Here is an 11,996-nt window from a genome sequence, read left to right on the forward strand (position 1 = left end):
TAGAGACTGCTTTACTCTTTACTACCATGTCATCTACATATACCTCAATAGTTTTTCCCAGCTGTGGCTCAATCATCCTTGTCATCATCCTTTGATAGGTAGCCCCTGCGTTCTTCAAACCAAAGGGCATCACCTTATAATGATAATTTCCTATAGGAGTGACAAATGTAGTCTTTTCTTGGTCCTCTACAGCTAAAGGTATTTGGAGGTAACCTTGGAAAGCATCAAGAAAACTCATCCGAGGATGCCCAACAGTAGCATCTACCAACTGATCAATCCGAGGCATTGGGAAAGAATCATTCGGACAAGCTTTGTTAAATCTGTGAAATCCACACAAACTCTCCACTTCCCATTCTTCTTCTTCACCACTACCGTATGAGCTAACCATTCAGGATAAAAAACTTCTTTGATAGCACCCGCCTTCTTGAGTTTGAGCACTTCTTCCTTTACAGCTTCAGAATGCTCCTTGGAAGATCTCCGAGGTGGTTGCCTCCTTGGTACTATAGCTGGATTGACTTTTAAATGATGAAAAATGAAACTCGGATCGATCCTAGGGGCCTCGTAAGCATTCCATGCAAATACATCCATATTTTCTTCAAAAACAAAATCAGCTCTGTCTTCTCTTCTTGTGGCAATTGAACCCCCACCTGAAAGAACTTTTCAGGGTCATCGTCTATGAGAATCCTCTCCAATTCTTCACATGCAAGTTCATCTACCTTGGTAGTGGCCAAAAGCTTTGATTGCTACGACTTTCCGCTAGCCGAGGCCGAGGACTCCAGTTCAGGTTGACGCAGAATTGCAGCCGTGACACATTGTCGGGCCACATACTGACTCCTAAGCAGTTCCACCACCTGATCTCCAGAAGGAAACTTAACTTTGACATGTAAGGTTGAGGAAACGGCACCCAAAGCATGCAACCAAGGTCTCGCCACAATAGCCGTATAGGGAGAATAGGCGTCCATTACAATGAAATCTACGTCTACCACCTCTGGGCTTGATTGTACAGGCAGCCTAATTTGTCCCTTTGGTATGACAGCTTTTCCCTCGAAGCTTATCAAGAGAGAGTCATAAGCCATAAGAGCTTCAAGTTTTAAATTTAGCCCTTTAAACAGGTTAGGGTACATGATATCCGCACCACTGCCTTGATCGACCATCACCCTCTTTACATCATAATTCCCTATTCTTAGGGTAACAACTAAGGCATCATCATGTGGCTGGATAGTCCCGATTTTGTGCTCTTCCGAGAAACCCAAAACTGGTAGGATATTTGTCTTAATCCTCTTCGGCTGATCGCTTGATTCCTCGGCCAAGGTCCGAGCCACAGACATCACCTTAGAAGGAGTTGAGCCAGTCCTTCCAGGTGCCGCGAAAATAACATTGATTGTACCTAGAGGAGGCCTTGACGAAGAACCACCATGGTTTGCCGCCCTTGAGTGGTTTCCTTGCCCATTAGGCTGATACAGGAATTGCTTCAACTTTCCCTCCTTAACCAATTGCTCCAAATGATTCCACAGAGTTCGACAATCCTCGGTGGTATGACCCCTCTCCTGGTGATAATGGCAATGGAGATTTTGGTTGCGCCTCAAAGGGTCCCCTGCCATTTTATTGGACCACTTGAAGTATGACTTATGCCTGATTTTCTCCAACAGCTGCTGCACCGGTTCCTTGAAAACGGTGTTGACCACTTGCGGGGCCGTAGGACTGGCTTGTCTGGAAAAATCCCTTGCAGGCCTATTGTTGTTGTATCTGTCCGACCTGAAATCCCTCCTCTCTTGAGGGATAACCTTCGCCTTACCCTTTCCTTGCTGCTGATCTTCTTCAACCCTTTTGTACTCATCAATGCGATCCATGAGCCGACGCACGCTTCTGACAGGCTTTTTTGTCAAAGATTTCCTCAAGTCATGCTCCGTAGGTAGGCCGACCTTGAAGGTCCTTATCTCCACATCATCGAAGTCCCCATCAATTTCATTGAACATCTCCTAATACCTGTCCGAATACGTTCTCAGGGTTTCCCCTTCCCTCATGGCCATGGATAATAATGAATCCAAAGGCCGAGGAACTCTACTGCATGTGATGAAACGAGAGCCAAATGCCCTAGTAAGTTCCTTAAAAGAATTGATAGAGCCTGCCCTCGAGCCATCAAACCATCTCATGGCCACGGGCCCCAGGCTAGAGGGAAAAATCTTGCATATCAAAGTCTCATTCTTGGAATGTACTGCCATCCTTTGACTAAAATGGCTTACATGCTCCACAGGATCCGTTTGGCCATTGTAAATAGTGAAGGCCGGTTGTGTGAAGCGCCGAGGTAGCCTCCCTTCCTCCAACTTGCGTGTGAAGGGTGACCTGAAAATTTAGTGCAACACCCTGCCCATTGCATCATTTCCCAAGCCCCTAGAAGAATAGTTCCTACCCTGCCGCCCATGCAGGTTGTCCTCCTCGCAAGAGAAAGATTCATCTGGGGGAGTTGTGTACCTCTGCCTATAATTGTCATCCTCAGAACCCTCCGAAGAGGGATCGGAGACAGAAGGAGTTCGCCTTCGCCTTCGCCTTTTGTGACGTAATTTCCTTTTTAAGCTGTCAATTTTTTTCTGCATGGCCTTGGTATTTTCCTCATGAAGAACTCTGCTTCCCCCTTGTGAATGACTCCTACTTCTGGTAGTGTGCGTAGTATGCACACTACCTTCCCGATTCTCCTCATGATCAGGATGCAAGGAGTGATCCTCGTGCTGAGAACCCACAGACTCTGAACGGTGTTGTGGTCCTGATCCCACCATGATGTTTTAAACTTCTTCAAAGACTAAATTCCCACAGACGGCGCCAATTGTAAGGACACAATTCGAACTCCCAATCCACAATCCAAAGCGAAAGGGCTTGAAAGGCCTTTTTACAATAAATTTGTAGAGAGTGGGCTTGATATTTAGATTTCGAAGGTGGTTTAAACAACAAAGGAAGAAAAGGCCTTGGGCCCAATGACACAAATAAGGAGTTATATGAAATAATATGAATGAAAGCTCCTCCTTGGACACAATCCGAGGATAGTTTATAATCTTGCTTCTTAAAGTTGATTACAATGGTTTATACTATTCTTTCTCTTCTCAAAGAAAAGCCCCCCCTCTTCTAAAGGTCTCTTCTCTTATTTATACTTCCTCTCTCGTCCATTCTCATCTTCCACCTCATGGTCATAATGCTGGTTTTAGATACTTGTCCCATCAAATTTCCCTAAAGTCCTCTAGGATCAGGGACCAAGTTCCAAACCTCATATTCAGGTCCCATTTCTCCATTAATGTAGTCAGTATATCAATCGCAGAGTCTTTAATGTATGGGCGGTGGTAGCAGCTTTACCTTAGATATCCCACCGCCCTCCCTATTGTCCTCCATGTGTACCGTGTCTTCCCGTACCTATAGGAATTTCTATAACATGCTCTGGGGATATTAAACCTCTCTTCCTATGACCTCGGCTTTACTATCCGAGGACAAAGCTTTCCTCGGACATAATTTGTCCACACGTTATCACATCTTCACCTAGCCTTTTCTTTACGAGGTACATTCATGTATCCCTAGCTCATTTGATGTCCTCGGATTGGGTTTTTAGCCAAAGAGATTTTTTGGGCCATCGAGATTTTTTGGGCCATCCTTTATAAATTACTGGGCCCAATGTCCCTACAGAAAGCATTTGTATCGGGGCTTCGGAATATTTTTTTGCAATTGAATGGAGTTTTTGGTCGTATTTTGGCAATAGTAATGAGTTTGGTGGCGAGTGTTTTGGAATTTAATGGGTTTTAGAGGGCGTCTGGCCCTTACATTGGTTTTGGAGGTGTATTTTAACAATTTAATAGGTTTCTGGTAGGCATTTTTGGGTTTTAATTGTTTTTTACTTGCAATTTAGCTTTTTTGTTGGCTTTTGAGAGGGGGAATTCTGGAAATTATAATGAATTAAAGAGGGTACTTTTCAAATTTAACAGTTTTAGGGGTATTTTGGCAATTTTAATGGTTTCGGCTTAGAATATTTGTAATTTAATGGTTATTCTGGTAACTATTAGACATATTAAAGGTTTTGGTGGGGTATTTTTACATGGAAAGCATTTGTATCGGGGATTCGGAATATTTTTTTGCAATTGAATGGATTTTTGTGTGGCGATTCAGGGATTTTAATGAATTTGGAGTGGTATTTTGGCAGTTGACTTGATTTTTAACTCACAATTTCACAATTTTAATGGTTTGGGAGGCGGTATTTTTGCTATTTAATGTGTTTCAAGGGGTCATATTGGCCAATTTATTAGTTTTGGGTAAATATTCTAGCAATTTAATGGGTTTCTATTGGGGCATTTTGTCCATTTTTGCAATTTAATTAATTTTGGGTTGGATTTGGGAAATTTTAATGAATTTGAATAGGGTATTTTATCAATTTAAGGGATTTTTCGGGGGGCACTTTAGCTATTTAAATGGTTTTGGTGTACTAATTTTGCAATTAAGCGAGTTTTTAGGGGGCAATTTGTCCATTTTATTGACATTGGAATTGATATTTTTGCAAATTAATGGGTTTTTAGGTGGCTCTTTCACCCTTTTAGTGGTTTTTGGATGGGGTGTTTTTGATATTTAATTGGTTTTGGGGAGACTAGTTGGCCATTTTAACAGCTTTGGTGTGGACATCTTTCCAATTTAATGGGTTTTAGTTGTGTTTTGGCCATATTAATGAATTTAAAGTTAAGTGATTTGGAATTTAATGATGGGTTTTAGAGGCCATTTGGGCTTTATATTTGCTTTGGAGGGATACTTTAGCAATTTAATAGATTTTTGGTGGACATTTTTGAGTTTTAATTTTTTAATTTTTTTTACTTGCATTTTAGCTTTTTAATTGGTATTTGAAAGAGTGGCACTCTGCAAATTATAATATATTCAGGGGGTATTTTTCAAATATAATGATTTTAGAGGTATTTTTGCAATTTTAATGGTTTTGGAGGGGATATCTTGCAATTCAATGATTATTCTAGGGGCATATTGGACGTATTGATGGTTTTTGTGGGGTATTTTTGCAATTTAAAGTGTTTTCGTCAGGGCTTTGGAATTGTTTGGGGATTTGGGGATGTGTTTTTTAATGTATTTATGTGTCGGGATTTGGGGATTCTAATGAATTTGGAGTGGTATTTTTGCAATTGACTTGATTTTTAAATCGCATTTTTGCCATTTTAATAGTTTGGGAGGGGTATTTTTGCAATTTAGTGTGTTTCAAGGGCCACATTGGCCAATTTATTAGTTTTGGTGTGGATATCTTTTCAATTTAATGAGGTTTAGGTCGTGTTTTGGTCATATTAATGAATTTGGAGTTGAGTGATTTGGAATTTAATGGGTTTTAAAGGTCATTTGGGCTTTATATTGGTTTTGGAGGATATTTTAGCAATTAATAGATTTTTGGTGGGCATTTTTTAGATTTAATTTTTTTTTACATGCATTTTTGCTTTTTAATTGGTTTTTGAGAGAGTGGCACTCTGCAAATTATAATGAATTCAGGGGGCTATTTTTCAGATTTAATGGTTTTGGGGGAATTTTGGCAATTTTAATGGTTTTGGCAGAGAAATTTTGCAATTTAATGGGTATTCTCAAAGCATATTGGACATATTAACGGTTTTGGAGGGGTTCTTTTAGCAATTTAAAGCGTTTTTATTGGTGATTTGGAATTTTTATTTTTGCAATTGAATGGAATTTTGTGTGGCGATTCAAGGATTCTAAAGAATTTGGAGTGGTATTTTGGCAATTGACTTGATTTTTAATCACATTTTCGCCATTTTAATGGTTTGGCAGGGGGTACTTTTACTATTTAATGTGTTTCAAGGTGCTATATTGGGTAATTTATTAGTTTTGGGTAAATATTCCAGTAATTTAATGGGTTTCTACTGGGGCATTTTGTCCTTTTTTTGCAATTTAGTTAATTTTGGGTTGGATTTGGGCAATTTTAATGAATTTGGATAGGGTATTTTAACAATTTAAGGGATTTTTTGGGGGCATTTTGGTGATTTTAACAGTTTTGGTGTACTAATTTTGCAATTAAGCTGGTTTGTAGGGGTTGTTTGCCCATTTTAATGACTTTGGAAGGGGTATTTTTGCAAGTTAATGGGTTTTCTGGTGGCATTTTTGCCCTTTTAGTGGTTTTTGGACGGGGTGTTTTTTATATTTAAATGGTTTTGGGGAGGCTAGTTGACCATTTTAACAGTTTTGGTGTGGATATGTTTATAATTTAATGGGTTTTAGGTCATTTTTTTTCCATATTAATGAATTTGGAGTTGAGTGATTTGGAATTTAATGGTTTTAGAGGCTGTTTGGGCTTTTTATGAGACAATGGCACTGTGCAAATTATTGTTAGGATGTGTGCCCTTAAATCCTATTGTATGATGCTATGTATGATATTATGTATGACTTAATGTTATGATAAATAACATTGTTTTATCATTATCTAAAATAATGGTAATATGAATATTTGGACATTATCATATAGTCCATGAGATGCATAGTATGTGATTTATGTGAAAAGTCATAGAAGATATAAATCACAAGTTCTTTGTAAACTCAGAATTATAGTTCGTAGTCGGTAATGAAATTGGGCATTTCATCTGCGAAGACAATAATGTATCAACTAAGATGATTTGTCTTGATCATGGATGTGGAGACTTCTAGTTGGTATGTTGATATGTTTTAAGAGTTAAAATATATTGAACTGGACCGCTGTGAGATTTATTATCCTCCTAACGACTGCCAAATGAATATTAAATTTCACGACTTGTATTTGCATGAACTTAATGGACCTAATCATGGAGTGTAAGTTGCTTTGATATATCAAGAGTGAGATCTAAAGTCACGATCAAAACCTCAGTATGTTGGGTAGCCACATTTAGTATTGATGGAACATATATTCTCAAGATGGAATTCATTATCTCTTAACATAGATATAAAATATTCTCTTGAGATAAGTTTAATGGGTTTGGTTATTCAGAGTATTAGGCCTAATCACTTTAGTAAGGAGTTACTAAAGTATATATTTATGAAATTGGATTTCATTAATAACTTAAAGGATTAAACCGGGTACTCAAGGATTAAGATGTAGTAATCTTCAAAGTGGCAGTCCACATTCATGGCTTTGTATTACTACGAATATTTTATGAAGGGGTTGTATGTATAATAAAGTCTTGGGATATAATTTATTAATAAAGCCTAGAGTGCAATTATATTTATATAGTGGTATTAAATATAATTAGTGGTAACTTTAGACCTGTCAAGAGTTGATAGAAAAGCCCAAGGCCCATTGGAGCTAGTGTTTTATTGGTCCCTTTTGGTCCCACTCCAAGCTACACACTAAAGCCCAATTGGAAAGGTCTAATGGGTCAGCCCAATTAGATAATCAGTTCGTTATAAAGAGAGAAACATACATAATTTTTTATTAGAAAAAAGAGACATAATTGTCAAATGGTGTGTATGTGTGAGTGAAGGCACTCGATAATTCTCTCTTGGAAACTAATTGAGAGATCACACTTTTTGGGCGTAAAGTGAAATTGGAGTAAAGATTAAAAGTGTTCCCAAGTACTTCTAATCTTTTGTTTTGAATTTCACCATACCAATGTACGCTATCTTGTTCTTAAATTCTGAAATTTACATAGTGCATGTTATCAATCATGAATGAAATAGATCCTTGTTTGTTGCTTCCACTGTGTGTTTTGTATGAGATACAAAACCAGAATTTTCCAACAATTATAATATATTCAGGGGGTTATTTTTTAGATTTAGTGGTTTTAGGGGAATTTTGGCAATTTTAATGGTTTTTATGGAGAAATTTTGCAATTTAATGGGTATTCTTGGAGCATATTGGACATATTAACAGTTTTCGAGGGTTTTTTTTGGATATTACACTTTACCCACCTGTGGTTTGTCTCTAATTTGATTTGTCTACCTGTGGTTTCATTTTTGACACTTTACCCACCTGAGGTTACTTCTGTTTATGCTTCGTAACCCACCTCTAATTTTTCTGTTACTCTAACAAGTTTCGTCAAAAAATCAAAAAGAAATTAGATCAAACACACCTCTCCATGCACTCTCACTTGAATCAAACAAGAAATTCGATGCTACAATGACACCCACTTGAATTTTCATTTCCATTTTACCTTCAATAGATTTCCGAATTGGTCACTCCTCACACACTTCTCTCACACACTCCTCACACACCCCGAAACTCATCCTTAAGCTCACCTCAGCTCCACCCCCACGCATCGACGATAGAGAGACGCAGCTCCACCCCACTTTCCGTCGAAGGTCCGATGTCCACCCACACTCCGACGCAGCTCCACCCCACACTCCGACGCTAGTTCGGTGAGTTTTCTCCCTTTTCTTCTCTTCTCTCACCTCCGCCCACTTCGAGCTCTGCATGTACCCAATCCACCAAGGCAAAAATCTCCCTCACGCTAGCGAAGCCATACCCACCTCCAACATCTCTGATCCGTTGCCGGCGAAGCCAATCTATGGGTTTAGGTTTTGATTTGTGGAGGAGGAGGAGCATCACTGATTTGGGTTTGGGTTTTGAGGAGCGTGACGTGTAGGTTGCGATTTGGGTTTTGGTGGTGGTCGATCTGAGATTTTGGGTTGTCACGGTGGACATCAGCGTGGGGTCGTGGTGCTGTGGGTGGACCTGGGTTCGTGGAGCTGTGGGTAGCAGCTCGTCGTGGGTCTTGGGATTGAGATCTGTGGAGTGGTTGATTTGAGTTTAATTTTTCTAGGTTTGAGAAGTCCTGAAATATATGTCTGGATTTGAAATTGGGGTTTCAAATATAAGTCTAGGTTTGAATTCATTTGTTCTTAAGTTCCTAGGATTGTATATATGCCTAGGAACAAATGTTGTTCTATATTTTGGGGTTGTATTTTGATAGATTTATGTTTGATGGTATTGCTTGATTTGATTTGTATTAGTTTTCTGGATACATGTTCTTTATGTTTGTGAATGGTGAGAAACTAATACCATATTTTAATCTTGTTTTTTTTTTTTTTTTTTTTTTTTTTTTTTTTTTTTCTTGTTATGGGAGGAGAGAGATATAAAATGGGAGGAAAAAAACTTATCTACCATTCTTTTTTAATAGAGGTTGGTTACGGAGCATAAAAAGAGGTAACCTCAGGCCATAGGTGGGTAAAGTGTAATTATCCCCTTTTTTTTGCAATTTAAAGAGTTTTTATTGGGGATTTAGATTTTTTTTTCTTTTGCAATTGAATGAAATTTTGTGTGGTGACTCGAGGATTCTAATGAATTTGGAGTGATATTTTGGCAATTGACTTGATTTTTAAATCACATTTTCGCCATTTTAATGGTTTGGGAGGGGGTATTTTTACTATTTAATGTTTTTCTACTTGGGGATTTTGCCCATTTCAATGGTTCTAGAGTAGTATTTATGCAACTTAATGCGTTTTGACGGGGCAGTTTGGCATTTCCACAAATTTTTTGAAGTACATTTTAATTTATTGTGGTTTTAGGGGGAAGTTTGGTCATTTTATCGGTTTTGCGGTTGTAATTTTAGCAATTCAATGGGTTTGAGGGGGCGTTTTGGCCATTTTGACGAAATTGAGTCGGTTTTGTTTTGCAATTTAAAGGGTTTTATGGGACAATTTGTCCCTTTTTATGCTTTTAGAGGGATATTTTTGGGAATTTTTAGAGGGCAATTTTAATGAATTTGGAGAGGGAATTTTACTAATTTAAGGGATTTCGGGAGCATTTTTGCGATTTTAACGGTTTTTGTGTAGTATTTTCACAATTTTGTTGATTTTTAGGGGGCAGTTTGCCCATTTTAATGAATTTGAAAAGGGTTTTTTTTTTTTTTTTTTAATTAATGAGTTTTTAGGTGGAATTTTGGCCTTTTTAGTGGTTTTTGGTCAAGGAATTTTTTATATTTAATTGGTTTTGGGGGGCTAGTTGGTCATTTTAATTGTTTCCGTTTGGATATCTTTACAATTTAATGGGTTTTAGAGGCATATTGGACATATTAATTGTTTTGGTGGGGGTATTTTTGCAATTCAAAGTGTTTTTGTTGGTGTTTTGGAATTGTTTTTGCAATTGAATGGATTTTGTGTGGTGATTTGGGGATTCAATGAATTTGGAGTGGTACTTTTGCAATTCACATGATTTTTAAATCAAAATTTTGCCATTTTAATGGTTTGGGAGGGGGTATTTTTGCTATTTAATTTGTGTGGAGGGGTCATTTTAATGGTTTAGGAGAGGGTATTTTTGCCATTTTAATGGTTTGGGATGGGGTATTTTGGCTATTTTTGGGAAAGTATTCCAGCAATTTAATGGATTTTAAAGGGGGGCATTTTGCCCATTTCAATGGTTATGGAGTAGTATTTACGCAACTTAATGTGTTTTGGGAGCATATTGGACATATTAATGGTTTTAGTAGGGTATTTTCGCAATTTAAAGCGTTTTTATTTGGTCTTTGGAATTTTTTTGGCAATTTAAAGGATTTTTTTGCAGTGATTTGGGGATTCTAATGAATTTTGAGTGGTATTTTCGCAATTGACTTGATTTTTAAATCGCATATTTGCCATTTTAATGGGTTTTGGAGGCCGTTTGGCCCTTACATTTGTTTTGGAGGGGTACTTTAGCAATTTAATCGGTTTTTGGTGTCCATTTTTGGGTTTGTTGAGGGGGAAAATTGCTGGTTATGAATAAAATATGGGGAAGTCAAGCTGAAACTCAATGATGGGCTCTTGAGATGATGCCCAAAGGCTTTCGATGTAGTGATAAGCCTATCCAAGCAAGAAATAAAGGCTGCACTTTGACAAAATAACAACAAAGCCCTATAAAACACTTCACAATAGTTAATTAGTAGATTAGTGGTCCTGTTTCGATAATACAAGAAAAATAAATTCTCCAGCGGTAGGGTGAAATTAAACTTAAGGTCTAGCAATCAGTTATTAAAAAGATTTAAGAAAGTATTCACTTCCGGAAGTCCTTGTGTGTCTTGGTAAGGGGGGTTCTATTGTACTTTCAGCCATCATTACATCAATATGAGGGAAGAATTCCATTTTGACAAAAAGTAAAAATTAATGGTTCCATGGTGAGAGGAAAAGGGTTATTTGGCATGGTGTGAAGGGAGAGAGAGATTCAATCTCAGTACAGCAGATATTGAACTAAGATTCTTGGGAAATATATATTTGGGGTATGAATGGGGTAGTATAGGCTGTTTGTGAGTGAGTGGGTATGTAAGCTTGTGATGATGTGGTAGAGTTAATGCTAAAACTAAGTCTTTAATGGGTAAGAGGTTGTTTATGACTGATTAATAAGCATTTATGGGCTTAGGATGTGCAGAAAAGGAAAAGGTAATGTCTAAAGGCTAAGTGAGAGCGGGCCAAGGGGAATGATTTATGAGCTGGGAAGAGTTAAAGTACAAGCTAAAATGTGGCAATGTGGCAAGAATGACAGTGATTTTAGAGGGGTTGGTGTGTGTTTTGTGGGCTGATGTGCTTATCCTCTTATAGTGGAGTTTAGGGAGGTATTAATTAGCAAAATTTCAAAAACATAGGACTGATCAGGAGGCAGAATAGCAGGCTTGATTATCCTAGGATTTGGCTATAAATAGTGGATTCTCTTTTGGGCTGTCTTGCCTCTTTGGGCAATGTCACACATGGGTAAAATCAACATAATCTTGCATTAAATGCTTGGATCTCTGAGGTTATATTCAACCAAAGAGGTTAAGATAGACATTAAGGAAGGATGCTAGTGCTGCAACTGAGATTTGGACCCTAGGAAGTTGGATTTCAACACCCTAGGCCAGGTGTCAAAGTTTAAGCCTACCTTAGAGGGTTCCACTGGAGATCCCTTTTTTGCCCTCCAAAATACATGTTCCCAAATTTTCCCTTTAAGATTCATGGGCTTGGCACATGAACCATTTCTTGAACGTTTTGACATTTATAGCATTGATTTGTTGAGACTTGGGTAACTTGGTTATGGCTCCCTGATGCAAACCTGAATC

The sequence above is a fragment of the Castanea sativa genome, chromosome 8 (assembly GCF_040712315.1).
Source record: "Castanea sativa cultivar Marrone di Chiusa Pesio chromosome 8, ASM4071231v1".
Classification (NCBI taxonomy): domain Eukaryota; kingdom Viridiplantae; phylum Streptophyta; class Magnoliopsida; order Fagales; family Fagaceae; genus Castanea; species Castanea sativa.